Here is a 20475-nt window from a genome sequence, read left to right on the forward strand (position 1 = left end):
ACAGAAACAATGCAACTGGGAACAGGATTGTCTACAAATACATTTATTGCCTTTAGTATTTCACAATACGCTTGTGAGTAAAACAGAGTTTGTGTGCTTGTGCCAAGTTTCACGTTTGATGTGCGCGTGACTGCCCACACGTTTTTCTTTCTCCTGGGAACCATAGAAACCTATCAGAGCTTCTTTGATTTGTTTTGAGCTGGGAAGGAACCTCAATTTCAGCTCCTCACCAAAGGATTCCTTTATTTCATTTCACTAAAATCAGTAACGTAGCCAAACAAAGGAGGTCCCATCTGACTCGTGCCAAAAAAGGCGTTTTCCAACAGAAACAATAACCCTTCTTCTCCCTTATCAACACCCCTCAAACGAGGACATCTCTGCAATGTTTATCTATCCTTTTTGCACCCCAGCTGCGCTCATGAGTTATCTTAATGTGCTCAATGAATGGGTGTGGGTGTTGCACATGGGTATTGAAGTTGCCTAGAGTTGATAGAGCAATTTCTTTTCTGCATACTTATTTGACCAAATTATTTCTTCCTAGAGGATTTCAATTGTTTTTACTGATTGTAAAGATAAAGTCACATTAAAGGTGGAGACACTTTGGAAATTATTCATCTTGGGCTAATTGTTTCATTGCCATTGTAACCCTGGCTACATAAATTTGTTATATTCATTGTATGTTCAGAATTAACCACCCCACAGGAATTAATGTTAAATGGGAATCATTAGGCATTTGCCATCATTAAATGTGCCTCTGACTAACTCCAAACAAACTTCAGCTGTTTTAGATGCTTTTTACTGGCACTCTCTCTCTTAGTCACATCCAGGGCCAGACTTAGGAGGATGTAGACCTCTGGGCTTGGACTTAATTCAGGTAACAATGGTTATATAGTGCAAAAATGCCACCACTTCTCATTATTTATATGTCAAACACATCTTGATTTGGCCATATTTGTCCACGGTTCTATGATCAAAACCTCCTTATAAGATTGCAGTTTGGTTTTCCAAATTGGTTTTACAGGTTTAAGGTTTAACATGAGGGTGGAAAAAGTTCTAAAATTATTTATGTAGGGTCTTTAACAGTTTAGCATGGATGTCTAACATTTCTTTAAAAATGATGCCTTAAACTATCCAAACTGATTGATTCTTGCAGCTTTTTATAAATATTTTATTGAGTTATTTTAAATCTCAGTGTGACCAGTGGTCATTTTGTAGCATTGATAATTACTAGTCCTGGCGAATAAATTACCACGGACTCTCATCATGAATTAAGATCAAACCACAAGCAGCAAAATTATTTATGGTTACACTCCAGTGCCAGCAGATGCCACAGCCTGTGCGTGCTCATTACCCAAGAGCAAACAACTGTGCTCATATATGCGAACAATGCCACCGGTTGCTGTGGGTGGACGCTTCCTGGTCGTCTGCCAGCCTGCGGGGAGGGAGTGACTGTGGCACAAAGGAGGGTGGGAGCTGACGGGGGGACGGGAGGGATGGTTGAGGCTTGGGACGAGAAGAGGAGGCCAGCAGGGGGGTGGTAAGGAGAGATAAAGCCAGACAGATGGGGTAGACAATGAGACATAGACACCCGTCTTGCATTTCAACAACCCCCATCCTCTCTTAAACTTTAGTTCCCCTGTTTACCTTCCCATTTGTTTAGGCTTTTCTACTAACTTTTTTTTTTTTTTAGAAATGTAACTTTTTGCCTTTCTGTCTGCCCTGATACAATGAAAACAAACATGGATTGAGGGAAAAAATCAGTTGGGGAAACAATTTAGGCGTTTCCATCACCTGTTGTCTTAAACCACTGTGTTCTGAAAGCTGATAGCATCTCCCGTTCCTCTGGTTTCCCTGAACAACCTCAGCTGTTTAGTGTCGTTTAGCATTCTGTGTCTTTTCTTCCTTACACAGACGTGTTTCAACACTTTGTTCTCTATTTTGACCACAGCGGCTCCATGTGCACCTTTAGAAAGTTTTTGTTCACACATGTGCATGTGGGACGAGGTGCAGAATGAAAACCGCTCCTCACAGTCAAAACAAAAGCTCTCGAACATGTGCAAACGTCTCAGAAGCAACATATGCAAAGGTTACTGGTTTTTATGTACGTGTACCGCACATCTGTGGAAAGGTTATGCTAATCCCAGAGCAAATGCTTAGGCTTTTTAAAGGGGTGGCCAATCACCAAACGGCTAAATGTTAAAATCTGTTACTGTTTTCATATCATCCAACAAGATTGAGGAAGTAAAAGTATACCAAAAGATCAAGATCTAAGTTTATATTTCAAAAACTGTAAACAGATTTTGCCTTTTGGAGGAAGGCAACAGAAAAGATGAAAATCTACCAACTAAAAACTTAAATATTTAGACGTCTTTAATGTATATGTTTTTACAATTTTGTACATTTCTCTTCAGTAATATTGAAGAGAAAACTGAAAAACATTTGCTGTTGGTGTAAAACTTACGTTTTTACTAAGACTTTTCTGTGTCAATATACAGACAGAAACCATGGAACCATATTTTTCCCTTCACAGGTTTCTCTCCGGATACTCCAGCTTCCTCCCACAGTCCAAAAACATGACTGTCAGGTTAATTGGTCTCTCTAAATTCTCCCTAGGTGTGTGTGTGTGTGTGTGTGTGTGGGGGGGGGCGTGTGTGTGTGTGTGTGTGTGTGTGTGTGCATGGTTGTTTATCCTGTATGTGTCTGTGTTGAACTGTGACAGGCTGGTGACCTGTCCAGGGAGAACCCTGCCTCTCGCCCAAAATGTCTCTCTGGAGAGAGGCACCAGCACCTCTCCTGACCCCACTAGGGACAAGGGTGTTAGAAAATGGATGGATGGAGGTTTCTAATATTTAGGTTCATGAAGACATTTTATACTTCAGACAAAAATGGCAAAAAGCAGCTTTCGAATAAGAATTTTATTTATTAAAGAGAAAATATATTAAACCAAATCAATCTGGCCAAGACTGAAAAAAAAAAAACATCGTCCTGTTGCATACCCCAAGTCCACAAACTGACGACCAGACATTTTCCTTTGTGCTTTTCTGCTAAAAAACATATTTATGATTCTGTTGATTAGTTATCAGTCATCCAGGTTCTAAAGCAGCAAAGCAGCCGCCATCGCCACCATGTTTAGAACAGAAGAATAGGAATAGCTTTTACTGTCCTACAGTGGGGAAATTTGGGAGCAAAGTGTCAGTCTATCAATGCAAGGAGGTTCATACAGATAATACAAAAATAAATAAAAATAGAAAAAAGAACAACGTGCTGTACATTAAGGGCAAGATTTCAATACATATCCTATGCAGTTATTAAAAACAGCATACTCCAGTCCAAAGGAATGTGCAACTCAGTTATTTAGTTAATCTACAAAATTGAACAAATCTGTTTAATTTGTCTATTTGTTTAAGATTACCCATTTTTAAAATTAACAATGAAATTAAAACATACCCCTTCATTTTATGATCATCAGTCTATAATCTACAGTTCTTGCTGAACCACCTTGTTAGTCAAGCGAATTATATTTGTTGGTTGCCATGACATCTGGTTTCACATCCAGTCTCATATCATTTTATAACTCAGCTTTGAAAAGCGTGACTCGTGTCCAGTCATATCCTGTTGACGCTGATGGGTGGGCATTTTGCAGATTGCAAAATACTGTGTTTTATTTCCTAATTTCATCTTTAGAGGGTTAGGATAAAATTTCCATTGAATCAGTGTATTAACAAGTATTTGTTAAAGGAAAACATGTTTACTCAAGGTCTTTTATTCTGTATTTGTACACACTTTGCTAACATCTGGTCTAAGAAACACACACAAAAAAAAGAGAAAAGTCTGGTGACTGGCAGCTGTGTGGATGAAAATATCTTGTTATTGTCTTGTTATTCTGATAGAAAGGCAAGTGTATTCAAAATAAACACTTGTCATAATCAAGGAAAGTGAAGTGGACAACACGTAAACAATTGAAACAAATGGGCTACAGCAGCAGAAGGCCACAACTTTTGTCACTTTTGACAGCTAAGAACAGAACATTTTGGCTACAGATGGTCTAAAGCTCCAAAAAGTTGGAGAAAAACAGACTGGAAACCGTTTATGAGCTACAGTTCTTTCTCATCTTCAAGACACAGAGTGAACTACATGGACAACGTTTTTATAGCTTTGTGGAGAAAAATTTGATTGTTGCTGTAAGAGAGATCAGGTTTGTGTCTGTTAAGACGATACTTTCTACTTTAGAGAAGTGAGATTTCATTTTATGAGAAGCTAAAGAAATGTTTTCAAATGAGATACTTTTTTTTTGTTTCATGTCTTTATAACAGTTTGTTTGTCAATGTGACATAAACGCCACATACCAGCTTTTGACAGTGAAGCAGGGCACACCCTGAAAAGAAAAAAAGGTAAATAACCAGAGGAAGAGAGAATAATGAGAAGGTGTGCCTGCACACATAATTGTTTGTTAGATCTAACATGTTGCATTTGGGTGAGGTCACCCTAACTTCCCTTGCATTCAGGAAGACAAGTACAAACTCACTTAAATTCCTCCTTATTCTGATAAGTTTCCTCATCACTGCTTAGTGTATAAAATAATCACTTTTATACCATTTGTGTGGCTTTGTTTTCCACATAATAAGCAGTTATTATTGTTGCAGTCTCATTTTCATAGAAGAAATCAACATCAATTCAAAACTAGCTGCAACCATGCAAAGAGATTAAAAGCTAAGAGGGTTAATTACTTTGAGGTCACAAAAGCTTACTTTCTTGTTGTTTTTTCAAGCAGAAGGGAAAAAGATGAAAGCAAATGACTCTCTTTTTCACTTATGCAAGTTCTTCTAAATGTTAGTGTGTGTCAGGCTAGAGACGTTCTTTAATCTGGACCTCCCAAAGACTTTGTTAAAAAAAATATTGACTCAATTTTATAAAACTGTTGCCATCTTGAACATCATCTTTACCATGATATGGCAACTGTAATTCCTAAATCTAATATTTTCTGTAGTGTGTGTTAAAAGACAGAAAATGGGGTAAAAGCAACATTCGTAGCAGAAAGGTGTTTGAAGCATACCCCTACCACACTCATTTAATTTTAGATGTGGATGGTTTCAGCTAAAATCACTTGAAGACTTTTTCAAAAGGTACATTTGACATGATATGTAGATAGGTACCTATGATAAAGTCTGAGTCCTGGGTCATGGTTTTCTACTGGAAGAAGAGTGGACTGAGTTCTTCACTTTGAAGGTCTTTATCTCAAGCAAAGGTGTATGGGTATCTCTATGTCTTCTTCAAGAGTTATATCTAGGTTGACGCAGTAAAAGGATGGAAGTATTTAGGTCTCGGCTGCAGTAATGTGTACACACCTCTGATCTGTTGTGGTGAAAAAGGAGCAGGGTCAAATAGAGAAGCTCTTACTTTACCTGTTCATCTACAAACAGACTATTCTCTGGTCATAAAATATGGATCATAATGAAAAGAGACAGATCTCATGGCCATTGAACAACTGGTTCAATGGCCATGGAGTTACTGTGTTTGATTGGTCAGCAAACTGGCCTGAAGTGAACCCTATAGAAAAATCTATGGATTTTTGTCAGAAGAAGGAAGACAGACACCAGACCCAACAATGCAGAAGACCTCAGGGCAGCTATCAGAGCTCTGCCACGTCACATTGATACCGTAATTCATGCGAAAGTAGGCAGGACTTTCCCCAAAACAAACTGAAGAGTGTCTCTGGGTGAAGGGCTATTGGTTTCTATCCTGGAGCAGTTATCACTGCAACCCAATCTCAGACTAGTGAAAGACAGACATATTTTTGAAGAAAAAAAAATCTATGTGACTCTTACCCCAAAATATTAGATTAAGCCAGTGGACTGGGGGAAAGACTTCCAAGAAACAATAATTTGCTCTTATTTCCATCATTCACAATGAAAAGAACAAACAACTATCAAGTATACTTTCTAAAAGACAGTTGAACAATGTTGTTCAGTTTACATATTTCTGTGAAAAAATGTGGCTACATCAAGAAAAAAAGACTTTAACTCTAAAGATAAAACATAAGCTAGTAACATGAGAAAATCTATAAGTACACACACATGTTTGGCATGTAGAGCTGCCTTCTCACAGACACTTATTTGACTAAACATCAACACTGCAGATGTGACAGAACAGGTGGGCCTTCCAAGCTAAAAGGGGATTAACAAACAAGATTTGTGTGCCTGCCAGACCTGCAAGTGCATTTTGGTGGTAACATGACCTTGCCCTGTTCTGAGCTTTGGCAGGAAAAACGATCACTGAAAAGAATCGAAGGAAGTGCACAATGCACTCCCCGCAGAAACAAAAGAAAGATAGAGTGAGAGGATTAGGCATACACAGCACGCCTCCCTAAATACACACAAGCTGAACGCAAGTCCTTTGCAAAGATTTGTGTCTCTGCAACAATTTCTGTCATAGTCCAAATATAAGTACAATTAAATATGCGAAAACTATCTGTTTGGTCTAAAACAGGCCTCCTTCCTCATGGGCATCTAACAGGACAGCTTTTATTGTAGGGATCTGTGGAATTATGAGCAAAGAAATAACCTCTATAATCTTAATTTGTGTATTTCTGTGAAGGACAAGCTAAATAGATAAACTGAGGCATCATGAATGGACATGACTCCATCTGTAGCCTCTGGAGGCTGACATAATAAACCAATCACCTCTGAGGAATAGTTGGATTACTCTGCCTTGCAGCTGAGACTTTACTGGCAACAGTGCCGCTAATAATGGGCTTGATATCAGATGTTGAGCTGTCAACTCCTGGCTACCACAAAGTTATTGTTTCTTGACGTAATGATTCGACAGCATGAAGCTAATTGTTTTATTTACCATCACACTAAACCACATCATGTTATCGTGTAATGGCAAGATATAGTAGGAGCCTGACTTGGTTTGTGAATAATTGTGTATTCCACGGCATTAGGTAATAGGAGAAATATACTGGAACATTGCATGAAATGTATGACAAATGTAGTGGTGTTATTGGGTTACGATAGTTCAAAAAGAAAGCTGCAACATAGTCAGAAATGGTTAGACACAAACATCCTTCCCTTCACTCCATTATCTTTGGAAAAATAAGAACCTTTCAGTTTTCACTCTTGCACAAACATGCACTCAGTTGAACAAAAGTCGTGTTTTCCTTTACTGCCATCACCATGGACACCAGGTACCAGGTTTGTCAAAAGGCTCTGGTAGCCCACAAAGTTATCTGTCTGCGTAAATGCTGGCAGCAAAACACACACTTGTTTGGTTGGCTGGTTTTTTGTGGAGATCCTTTGTGATTTTGATGGAAGAGAAACAACAGAGACTGTGGGGCGAGAGGGGATCTGGGAAGAGTTTTGAACACTTCTGTTTGGTTGGTTTGGCAGGAGTGGAGGTACGCATCAGTAGCACAGCCAGGAGAGTGCCTTAAGCTACAACTGGTGTGTTTATGTCTTTCAACATATCTTCTTTGTGTCTGTAACTGTGTTATGTCTGACTAAACAGTTCTTGATTCCTTCATATATTTTGTTGTTAATTTCTTTGTCTTTTTTTTCTCTTTGTCCTGACAAATAATCCTGTTCCTTACATACCGAACTGGTCCATTGTTGTGTACACACACAAACACAGCCTCAAGGCCCGCTCTATTGTCCTACCAGTGCAAGCCTCAGTCCTAAAACTGTGTTGGACTCCTGCCCATGTAAACAAGCTCTGTGTCCATCTGTCTGTCTGCCTCCTGCTCTGTCCACGTTCTGCATCTACTCATGTCACTGTGGTCATTCCCGTCACTTCATAGTGCCTCACTTCTTCTCCATTTATGCCCAACTCCTGTCCCAGTCAGGCTGTTGAGCTTTGTAAGCTGAGCTAAGCAATTAGTTAATATACGCTGCTCACCAGAGCAGCACTCTGCTGTGACTCTGTCACAGCAAAACGAGTGAAAGGCTTATTTGTCTACAGTTTGTCTGTGTGTGTGGCTCCAGCAATGCCACCAAGAGCGCTTGCTGGACTGGAGAGTGTTTTGCTGGCACTGGCAGCCATTGGACAGCCTTTCTCTCCCCCGCAAATCCACTCAACCATAGAAGAAGACCCTCTGTGCGTTGCTTATGTAAAAAGCCGTTTAATTAGAATTTAGAAAGAAACAAATGGCCAATTATTTCAGATGTACATATTGTTTATGGCGCCATCCTGTATTTTTTATTCATTTGTTTTTTTGTGTGGTTTTCTACAACAGAGAATTTCTCTTTATAAAGCTTTGAAATTGGTTCTTTATTGGTCACTTTCACAGCTATTTTCTCCAGATAATTCACACACTGTACTGGAAAATATTTGCAATAGGTTTCATTTCCAAGATTTTACTTTCAGAAAAATGCTTGAAATTTTCGTGGCTCTCCATTCTGATCCTCAGAGAACCACAGTCCTTCATGTTGCAGGCGTGTCTGTACTCCAGTGCACTGATTGAGCGTGCAATCAAGTCCTATAGAGCCCGTTAACCACCTATTCATTTGAGTCAGGTGTGCTACAACTGGGACACATATAATCCATTGAGGAACAAGATTGAGAACTACATTGAGAAACACTTGAGGATCACTTGGACTGGACAGAGAACACCTGTAAACATTTAATGCATTGCCACAGTTTCGGATTTAGATTTATTTACACATATACACACAAATATACTTTGATCTTATTGAGAATGAGGAGTAAACTAGTAAGTTTGATTTGACAGTTTCAAATATGTATAACATAGTAAAAAACAACAAACAAACAAAAAAAAAAGAAAAAACTAATCTCTATTCCCAACCGTCTGCTGTGCTGCTTCTACATTAAGTGTTAAAAATCATTCAAGCTTTGATGCCTTTCAGGCCATGTTCGCTCCTCTGGGGGAGGAAAATGCCAGGAAGACATAGCACTGGACACCCCCTTTATTTTTCTAAAAGCTTAAAAGGACACCCAGCATGTATATCCACTTGGTACAAACCTCAAAGAGTAGCACACCAACAAAGGGACACAAAAATAAACCTAGTCCCATGGTAAGGCAAAGCTTGGCTTACTACAAGGCGGTAAGAAGAAAGCCATGCAAATCTATTGGTGTTCATGTGTGATCAACTGACAGCTGAATTCCATTAAAAGGCATGGGTCCATTAAAAGCTTCATTTTTTTCCCCAATATTTCCATCTGTAAAATGGCACAAATGAGGCTTTTGATACAGTTTTCTGCCCTTGGCGTTTTTTCCATGGTCTCAGATTTTAACCTCGTTTCTCCGCTCTGTTGATGGAGGGTTCTGGCTGTGAACAGCAGATGTAGTTAATGGCCACTGGCTACATCAAGCTGAAGGATGTAGCCGTTGCGTTGTGCATAACACAATGACTAACTATTAGCTCATGCTTGTTCGTCTGAACTGAAGCGCCAGTGAATATAGCCAGAAGGACAGGAGACGAGACAACAGCTCAACCTTTCACCTCCCAGCCCCCATCCTCATATGCAGAGAGAAATGTTTACTGGTTTGTGCTTTGGTTATGACTATATATAAATATATATTTTTTTAAAAATATGTGGAAGCTTCTGCCTTCTGAAAATAGTAATATACATACTCCAATCCCTTGCTGGATATAATATTTTCTAAAACCAGATACTTCAAAAAGCATAATTTTATGTTCCAGTTGTCACCATCCTGCCCGTTGAGAGATGACCCACTTCCATGGCTCAATTTGCAGATGTAAGCACAAGCTGATTTTTGTGTCTGGTCAACATCGTTGGTCGCCATAGAGCCGGAGACACATGATAATTCACAGAGACAATCTTCCTTATGGATGTCACCTTCTGACTAGCTGGATGTTTTCATCTTTCCTCCACATTTGTATGGATGCTGAGTTGATGTTTGTAAACCTTTACAGTTATAAATGTGGAAATAAATTACAAAAATGAAGGTCGAGACACTAATCAGGATAATTAAATCTTTAATATGCTCAGTGATTAACATTAGTCTTCACTAAATATTAAAAATAAAGATAAATGTTTATTCCTCTTCAAGGAGGTTCATGCATCCAATATTAAATGAAAAAGAATTATGTACAATGGACAAAATTCTGCCATCGCTTAATTTCCAGAGGTAAAAAGATATATATATTTTTTTAAGTCACCTAGATGTTTTCTTTCTTATGTCTTTTGTTAATGTGATGAGTCGATATGTTTGGTGTCATGAATCTCACCACATTGCAATGTCTGCAGATAACAGTCTTGGGTATTTCTTTTCTTTCTTCATTTCCTGTGATACATGAAAACAATCTACACAATTCTCACCACATTCAGGTCATCAGAAGATAACTTCAACAGAAATTGGTTTGTTTCCATACTCATGAACTTTTGGTGTATCTCAAAGTTTGATACTTGGACTCCTTTGATTGTTTTTTTGCTTTGTCTTGTTTATATAATGCACCATGTGTTGCCTAATCCAAATGTTTGCTGAAGTGCATAGAGAATAAGTTTTTCGTCTGATATTCTTCAAGCTGACAAATGCAACTAAACTTTTCTCCTTGTAAAGATTTGTTTCCCCCAAATCACACCACAGCAACAGCTACTACAATTCTTTGTCCTATTAGATAGTTTCCAGTAATAGATGGAATGCTATAAATTTAATTCAGTGCACTTTTTCCCACAAATTTAACACAATTTCCCATGTTTCAGCTTAACATTTTCCTTTTGTGTTTTGCATGTTCTCTGCTGCATAGAGTGAAGAAAACGACATATTTCTCCCAAAGGTTCAATTCCCACCTTAGAGTTGGTTCAAAACTTTGCAGTTTGACTTTTTAACGACCTCACACCGCTCTCATTTGGCACCACTTTAATGACCCAACTGGTATCCAATTAAATACCCTCTTAGCACATTCCACCTCCAAAAATAAATGAGTGATCTCTTCTTAATGTCTTCCTTTCAACTGAAAATCCAAAACAAATGTGCATTTAATGTTTGAACCCAAATTGTGGAACAGTCAGCTCCTGGGGAGTCAAGGTGCTGCTTTTTGCTTTTAATAGTGTGTGAAGAACTTTAAACTTTTTTTTTTTTAAAACGGTGCCTCGAAGGTGGAATTCTACTAAAACTCAATCATAATTTTTGTTTTCTGTGAAATACGTGCAACATTTTAGACATAAAAGCTTTCAGACGGAAACAGTGACGCACATAAATGCAGTTACAGCTCGTTTGAAAAGCCAGAAAATGAACCTGGAGACCTTGAACGTACGCATGTTTGCAAGTGTTCTTTTCCTTCTTCCATGTTGATGGAACATCTGCTGTTCACCTGGAGGTGACAGAGAGGAAGCTGCAACATGAGCCATGCTGGCCGATGGACATGTCTGTGCCCATATGTCTTTTCCAGAGACGCACACAAACACATACACATCAGACGCTTTGTCACCTCACTCACACAAAAGAGAAAGTACACACACTACAGGAGTGCAAAGGGATCCAAAGAGTAACAGAAGTCGTGGCGTTTGCTCTGCCAAACCACCCCATAACGGAGTTCTCCAATGCCATGCAACCTACGAACCATATGGATGCAACACAACGGTGGATTTGTTATTGAAGACACCTGAAACGTATTGCTGCTAAAGACATGAGAATATCTGGAAATATATATTTATAGGACTGAGATGGTAATGAAACAAAGCAAATTTGGTGTCTAGTGATACTTTTGTGTTAATTTGATGACATGTTTTGGATTTTTATTTTATTATCAAACAATTCAGCGATTTCAGGTTACATGCAGGAGCCACCAGATTTTTATATAGAATGTTCTGGCATTTCAGAGAGTAATTTAAAACATTTATTTAGTAGTCTACTTTATCTGAGGAAAATCCACCAATAAAACATCTGTTTCTGTATAATTTGCAACAGTAAAGAACATTTTATGGACATGTTTACAGGCTTACTTTTGATTTTTACCTATGACATCCTGCTGCAGGGTATCATCACCATTAATGTTCTATTTACTTTCAGATTACTGTGAAAAAGATTATGCTTGCAACATTATCTTTTTCATCATCGGCAGCTTTTGTTCTTCAGGTGGTGCCATCTGTGGGGACGCAGTTGCACCTACCGCTACCATATTTCATCAGCCACAGCTGTGTATCGGACAAGGGTGGAAATGAGGGTCGCAAAGTCACCAAGTGGCTACTTCATCCACATTAGAGCAACAGCGAGCTGGGAGGGGGCTGCTTGTTTATTCTGGTCCAGGTGTAAAGCTAAATGTGTGCTTCGGTGTGTAAAACAGAAAGAGCAGCACATAAAGTATGGACACTGTGAAGCTCTGGACTCAAATGAAGAAATAAGGCAGCAGAGGAAAATGAAATATTTTACTTAAAGAGGAAACTTAAAAAGACAAATGTTCAAGCTGAACACAAGAACTCATGTAAGTGTGGGTAACAGGATGATCTGACACTGAATGAGGAAAAACCAAGCAGTATTTATACTGCAGCTTGATTACTACAGGTGAGTTAACGAGCAGATGAGAGTCAGCTTTGGAGTGCAGGAAGCTGAGCCGCTGAAGGAAGCCATTGGAAACATTAACAGAAGTATAGACGTGCAGAGTCACAAACCGTGGAATACATAAAACTAAAAATACAACAGAAACACCAAGAAAATCCAATGTACCTGAAAGGCTGCCAAATAAGAAGGTCACATTTAAATGGGTCCTGGAGACCACAGGAGGGTCTCAGTCTAGGATAAAGGAGGCCTAGCTACATTAAGATAGATGTAATTGAACCATCAGTGACTTTTGTTTATAGGTAACCGGAACAAAGTTGGCATCAACAAATGTGACTGTGTTTGCCTTGAAATAATAACTACTCTTGTGAAGGCCAGCTGAGAATTTATTTGACGATGACAAATTATGAACTTGAACATGCCTCGGTTTGGTTAAACTGCAGAGAACAAAAATAATTCCTTAAGGAAGATACACGTTTCATTGTGTCATTGTATGCAGTGTTTTTCAGCAATACTTGTCTCCTACACCTGAAGCTCCCCTGGAAGGCATTAAGGCTGCTACGTTAGCATGTGAAAACCCCTACAGACAGGGTGTTGCTCTTATTTTGCTTAGCAAATCTTTGAAAAGCAGTTGTTAGCCCAAGGCACTCATTCATGTCTGTTTCTGCAAGCCAGCAGGACCTCCACCCACCATGCAACTCCACCAGCAATCAGTTCATCTCCTTGTGGAACCCTCCAGGTCTGAATACGCAACGGCGATATGCCAAAAGGATTAAAATGCACGATGTAAATGCATAGATTTGTGCTTCTTGTGTGATGATGGGTTTCAAGTATTAGAAAGGGATTTAATCTGACCTTGTCACGCTCTTGAGCTCACCACAATGGGCCATCTCTCCCCTGAAAAACCAATTACCAAGTGCTGTCAAAGGTCAAGGGCTATTGTGGGCGTCTGCTTGTGTGTGTTTGTCATGTTATGGTTCCGTGGATGCAGTTAGCGGTGCGGTGTTGGTTATTTTTCTTTTGAGTGTTCTCTGAGGTGCTTGATGCAATCATGACAGTAGAACACAGTGGAACACATTAAACCGCCCACAATTCACAGGTCTGTGCAAGAATGAGTCACCAAATGAGCAGCAGGAGGCTATTTATGTAAGTACTTTGATATTAGATAATGCTTGACATAAGGCCAGCAGCTTTACCCTGAAAGTAACAGCTAAGCATTACATCTCAAGAGACACTGGAGGAGACGTGGCAGTATTCCTTTGGTAAAATTATTGCTCTAAGGACGACTCAACGTTGTGAGGAATATAATTTTTCAACTCCAAACTATACACCATAGTTATGGTGAAATTGAAAACATCTTACATCAGCAGCTCTCTAAACATCCAGTGAGTTGCATAATTATTTACATCTCTTGACAGATTTCACATTTTGTTACATGACAACCACAAAACTGGGACTTTACGCAATAGACCAAGACAAACAGCTCACTTCTGTTCGGTGGAAGGAAGATATGATGGGATTTTCCTTTTGGTTCGTAAATGAAAACATGAACAATGTCTAAATCCATTTGTATTCAGGCTCCCAGAATCTTTGTAGAACAGACCATAATATTCAGTTATAGCTGCATGTTGATTCACACAAGTTTGCTCTTCTTTACAAAAATAAATGAAACAGTTTTAATTATGTGGTGGGGAAAAAAAATCAAGAAGAAGAAATGCAGTGTAATTTCAGCAGGATCCATCCTCTGGGCTGATTGTCCTTCATGTCTGCAGTCTATGTGTGTCTGCTGTTGTTTATTCTGCATTCAGACAATCCACAGATGTCCTTGTTGTGTAATTGTACTAATTGCTTTACTTACTGTCTGCTACACAAGCAGCTGCGTTCTTTTAATAAAGACTTGCTGCCTGTAATTAGTTTTGGGTCACTGACCAAATGGATTTTCTTGGTTTCTTTAATCTCCATCTGCATGAACACCCCCCCCCCCACACACACACACACACACACACACCTACACACCCCGACATCCAAGGTGTACATCCAACAGTTTGCGTTGCAGCATGTTGCATCAGCACACTGCAGCTGGTGCAGCATCCTCCCTTTTAAAAGACATCTTTGCCTTTTCTCCGCAACTGTTGATCCACTAACACCCTCACACACTCAGCTCAGCAAACGAGGATAAAATCAGTTGATAGGAGACCAGCCTGAAACGGCATGAGGAATCAAACACAGGCGTTTTCCAGTAGCCACCAGATGAAGAACGAGAGGTTGCAATAAGTGAAACATGGACAAAAAAACCAACTAATTCACTCACAATTTGAAGTCAAAATAGATGATAATATTAGAGCATCTTAAACAGTGCTTATTGCAGTACTGCTGCCCACCCTGTGTTTCCACTGTAAAATCCATGCAGAGACCAGAACATATGCACTCACAAATTTAGTTTTGTCCTGCTTGAAAAGACCTCAGAATCTGTCATTAAGGTGAACTGGGCATTGCAGGGAAGAGCTTCAGAGCAAAACACCAACCTCTAAGGGTTTCCGCCCCTTCCTTATTTTCCATTGCAAAAAAATCAGACACTATTGTCACAGCATCAAGAGCGACAAGCGCACTGAAACACAGGAACCTGAGTGCTCATTTCTTTCACCGTCATCTGCAATTCAACAGCGTTCGCTTTTTAACGTCATCACTTCCTACTCATGTCCCCATTTTCCTCTGCCCCCTTCTCTCCCCAGCTCTTTCATGCCATCCAGCTTTTGAAACTGTGTTCTGTTTCATCTCCCCCTTCCTCCAAGCACTGAAAGGTTGATCTGTGACGGAGGTTGTTGCATCTTTTATCGGCGTCTCGCAGCAGCCCTGGGACAAAGGGCACCTGAAATGTCACCATGTCTTTGTATTCTGCTTATGTGAAGACCTAAATGCATGAAAAGAGATTGACATGAGCTGGAAAGCCAGAATACAGTGAGATGGATGAAGACAGACAGGGAGGGAAGAGGAGGGGTTGGTTCCTTTCGTAATTAATTATTCTAAATCTGGAGCCGGGAGCTATGAAGAGGACCACACAGCAAATAACCAGGATTAAAATACATTTTTTTATTTGTTTGCTGTTTCTATCATCTTCCACACTAGAAATACATAAATCCTCAATTTTTTATTGCACAAAATGTGAAATATTTGCTTGTGTGCATCGAATGTAATCCTGCTCTGGCTTCCAAAGGCCACTGAGCCGTCACCTCTTAAATCCACTGTGTGTGTGTTAGGGTTTGAGGAGGTGTGTGTGGATCTGTGTCCACAGTGTGTGTTGATATTGAATCTCTCCCTACTTATCTATCTGCTGTTTGCCTAATGTCTGATACCTCCAACAATAATGTCACCATTCCTCTCCTCTAGTAAAAACCATCGGAACGGTCATGTTTTCACCTCAGGGCCGAGTTTTCAGAACAATCCATATCCGTCTCATAGGCTTATTGAATTTGATTTCATTATTGATAATGGATTTCTATCTTCTATATTATCTTTTTTTGTTGTTTTCCAACCTGTAGCTTTGAAAATCCCACTTCCAAGGACAAATTTAGTGAATTATTACTCCAACTGGTCACCTTCTCCTCACAAGTCAAATTCATTTGCAAGTTAAAATGATAAAAGACCAACTTCTTATTTCTAACACTAATAAATTTGACATGCATGATAAATTGAGTCCTGATCAAGCTGACTCTCTGTGGCTTACCAAATGATAATGTTACATGGCTTTCCTGCCTGCTGCCATGGTAACTAAAGGGCATCCCAAGGTTGCTTTACTTCGAGGCAGCTCTAATGCATGTATGCAGTGGGCTGGACTCAGCCCACCTGGAGAAGAAAGGAGGCAAACAAGGCGAGGAGAAAGACAGCGGGGGTTGGAGGGTTGTTATTGGATGGATGGGACAGATGGATGAGGCACGCTCACCCTCACCACATCCCAGGAGGCTCACAGCCATTTAGGCTGCGTTTTTGTGGATTCAGTGAGCATGTCATACAAAACAATCCCATCTTTAGCTTGACTGCACTCACACCTTTTGGCTCATCCTCTGTCTGGTTTCCAAGAAGATTTGAATATTTTCAACTCAGCATGATGGGATTAGTTTTCTTAATCCTGCTATCCATGGCAGAGAAACTGGAGTCCAAATGTGTCCGTAGAGCATATGAAGACAACAAGTGAACCAAAAGACAAAACAGGTATTTTATGGAAAATAGACCAAATAAACAAGAATGTAAAGCAATGTGCATAGAAGCCAGGGTTGAGAGACTAAGATATTAAATCTGTCCTGACTATTTCCACCAGGGTGTATATGCAAGAACCATTAAGACACTCTGTTTGTTCAGTACCATACTGAGATTTATAATGGTATTTTCTCTTTGAAGATGATTGGCTCACCATCTGTGCCTCCGTCTAAGTGTGTGTGTGTATTTAAGGCTGTTTTGTGTGTACCTTAACAGTTATGTATGCCGTTTACCGAAAAAATGAATCAATCTGTGACCACTGACCCATGTGTAAATGTCGCAGAGGTCTTTGACATAATCATAGATGTAGATAACAGTCTGCTGACATGAAAAGATAGTATGGTTGCTTACCTAATCATGCTGTGTTTTTCTTCTGTTGCTCTGTGTTATTGTCCATCATTTTGCTGCATTGTGACGTTTTATTTAATGAGATGCTATTTCACAGTTTTTGTAATGTCAGTCTTACACACTGTATTCTTTTAGCACAAGTATCTTTCTTTGGAAATGGACCAGATTGCAAAACTGAATAAAAGTTCTCATATTCCTCAAATAATAATATTCATAACATAACAAAACGGTATGTCTCTCTGAGGTAGGAGATCAAACAGCAGTGTGTATATCTATTGATTCTCAAGCAGCAGGAGGACTTGCCAAAGAAATCAGTGCAACTCCGCCTGTAGTCTCCTTGGTAACCAACTACTGTATTTGCCAGTCGACCACAGTGGGCCTCCACTCTTAAGGTCTTCGCTCAAAGCTGCTCCTGATTTGTTCATTATCAAAATTCCCTGGTTTCTATTCAAGTCGTCACAGCCGGAGTGCAGTATCCCTTCAACGCTGGTTTTCAGGGCACTTTCTCCTTTTTAGATACTTATAACCCTAACAGAGCTTTTAAGGAATTTGTTGTTGCATTATCTGTAAGAACAGCAAATGTAAAACTAAATGCCTCAAAAATGTGCAACTTTCACATTTTATACACCAGAATTCCCTCAGAGCATTGGTACTTATTCACAATGACAAAAAAAACCTTATTGTCTGCAGTTTGTCCTTTTGCATGTTGTCCCCTATGTCCACTGTCAGCACCTTTTCTACCTTACACTTGTAACTCTCTGACATTTTCATCCCAGTGTTTAATTATAAATTCCTTTGTCTTTTCTATTTGTGAGTCTCAGAACGCCTATTCTCATCCTGTAGTAGACAAGGGCGAGTAAGAGCAATGATCCCGCGAGACGCGCTGGGATTTCAACATGGCCGCTTTCCAAAAAGAACGAAAACAGCAGCAAACAGAGGTACCGACAAGGACAAGTAATATAGCAGGCTGTGGAGGCGCTTTCACACTGGATTTTCTCAGGGTGACTAAATCAGACAAGCTGCAATGGAAACATCTTTTGTTGCAGTGTGTGCTGCTACAACAAGTATTTGTGCAAGGGTACTGATATCCAGAGTGCGTGGGTCCCTAAATTCACCTCCATCGCTAATGGAAGCCTGTCTGGATCCAGACACACACTTCCACTAAAAGAAGGTCAGATGGTGTCAGGGATGTCTGCTGTATGTCCTCTAGCACTTTATGCTGCTAGGCTGTAAGTGTGTGAATTTGAATGTGCCTTTGGTTTTATGTCGCAGACTCTGACCGAGTTTTGTTATCCGTGTGTGTGTGTTGGTTGAGGTTACCGGCAGGGCATGGGCGGCCACTGCATTGTGCAGTCTGATTGGTTGATTTCAAAGGCTCTTTATGTTGGATCCCTGTACCCAGTCAAGGGGAACAGACCCCCTGCAGACGTTAAGTCTCCCCATCAGACAGTCATCGTACGTGGTGCATGCACATGAACTAATATTGCCCTTTGCGTGGACAGGCCTTGTTACTATGCAGAAACTCTCCTGCTCTCTCATGTTAGAAGGCATACATCCCAGACAAAATTCAAGCATTCCTAATTTGAAATATTTAAGTCATGACTTCACTGACAACAAAAAACATTTTTGAAAAGGTTTTTGCAGGCAACAATAATAGCAAAAAAAAAACATGCATGAGTTGTCAGGTGGCAACAGGAAACAAGCAGAGAGAGAATGAGGCTGAAACATTGAAGGAAGGGCAAACATGCATACTTTAACCTTGGGGTCAATGTATTTTTGATGCCATATTAACTTCAACTGTCAGAATACAAAACAGATAGCAAATCTTCTGAGCTGCTCAATTAAATACCAGTTTTCAATTTGAATTTCCTGTTTCAAAATAAAAAATAACTGCAGAAAAAAACCCTGGTACAGTCAGTAACAAATTGTTAAAAAAAAACCAAAACTATCAGGTAAACTAAATTTTTAAGCCATCTCCCAAAAGAAATATTGATTCATTCAGTATACAGTAAAAAGTGCTCCACAGATTTATGAGAGTTTGTTTTGGTCTGAAATCCTTTCATTGTTACAAGTTTCATGAATCTATATGAGCATTAAATATGATTTATGCCAGTGGGAAGAGGGAACTTTGTAAGTATCAGGCCCATGAAGTGAAATGTATAATCTTGCATGCATAATGTGTATCTACTGTGTAAGCTGTCAGATGTGCCTGGCTTTGTTCTCAGCATGTGGTGATAATGCAGATTTACTCAGAGAAATTGTTTTATGTCTGACAAATAAAATATTAACTACTGTTTATTTACTATCTTGTTAAATTTACATTCAACTTTCTTACATGTAAATTTAAGAAAGTTGCTTCTTATGTTTAGTTGTCTATGGCAACTAAATGTAGTTTTGTGTGAGGCTTTTGTTGTGATCAGAAAAAAGAATTACAATCAATAAATTGGAAATAAACACTACACTGTTAAAAGCAGGATCAAAAACAATATGTAGAGAATTTAATTGACTAAATGATATATTGTGGAATGTAATTAGCAATGCTTTGCAGGACTGAGACTGGTCAACACGAACTGAATCATTTCATTTCCTAGAAAGGATCCAGTTCTAGAAAGGTGCAGTAAATCAACACCATTGTTTACAACTCCTCCTGATTGTCCAGCTTGAGATTCAACTGGAGAAATCAAGGTCAGTGGAAGAATCCCAGACGGAGCACCTGAGGGGAGATGAGAATTGAGCTGGACTGCAGTGGCCAGGCTGCTGTTGAACAATAAACTTTCAGATTTTTCAGAGCAACAGATATTGTCCCTATTTAACCAGGACATCCTTGTTTTTATCTCACTGAGTCACAGACACTGACGCAAGAAACATTGATTTTGTTTTTGCTTTGGTGACCTTTCCCTCAGGGCAAAGTTGTTTAAATTGAATGAGATATAAATGTTTAAATGCCTCAGTTGCTTTCCCTGGTTTTGCTGCTACATGCAGGAATGAAACCTCTGCCAAGGATTTAAAGGGCATAAAAACTGAAGTTTTTAAACACGTCACACTGTACTAGAGGCTGGAAAAAGAACAATATCCCTGTTATAACTTCTTCTCTTATAATTTTTTTTACAATTCTGGTTGATGGTTTAATTGTTTGCTGAAATTAAAACTATCCACCTATTCACTTTATTAGTGAATCAACCACTTTGTGGTAATATTTGAAGCCCCCCAAGCGTTTTTTTTTTTTTTTTATGAAATAAATTAGTCTTCACAAGAGTGTGTAGGAAGTTCCTTACTACATTAGTCCAAATAGACCCTCTTGCATTGTGACATTAATGTCCAGGTGTACATGTTAGCATCTACAGCTACTTATTGTGATTTTTAGACCCATGCAACATTCTCCAACACCGATTTCG

The sequence above is a fragment of the Xiphophorus couchianus genome, chromosome 17, assembly GCF_001444195.1.
Source record: "Xiphophorus couchianus chromosome 17, X_couchianus-1.0, whole genome shotgun sequence".
NCBI classification, from domain to species: Eukaryota; Metazoa; Chordata; class Actinopteri; order Cyprinodontiformes; family Poeciliidae; genus Xiphophorus; species Xiphophorus couchianus.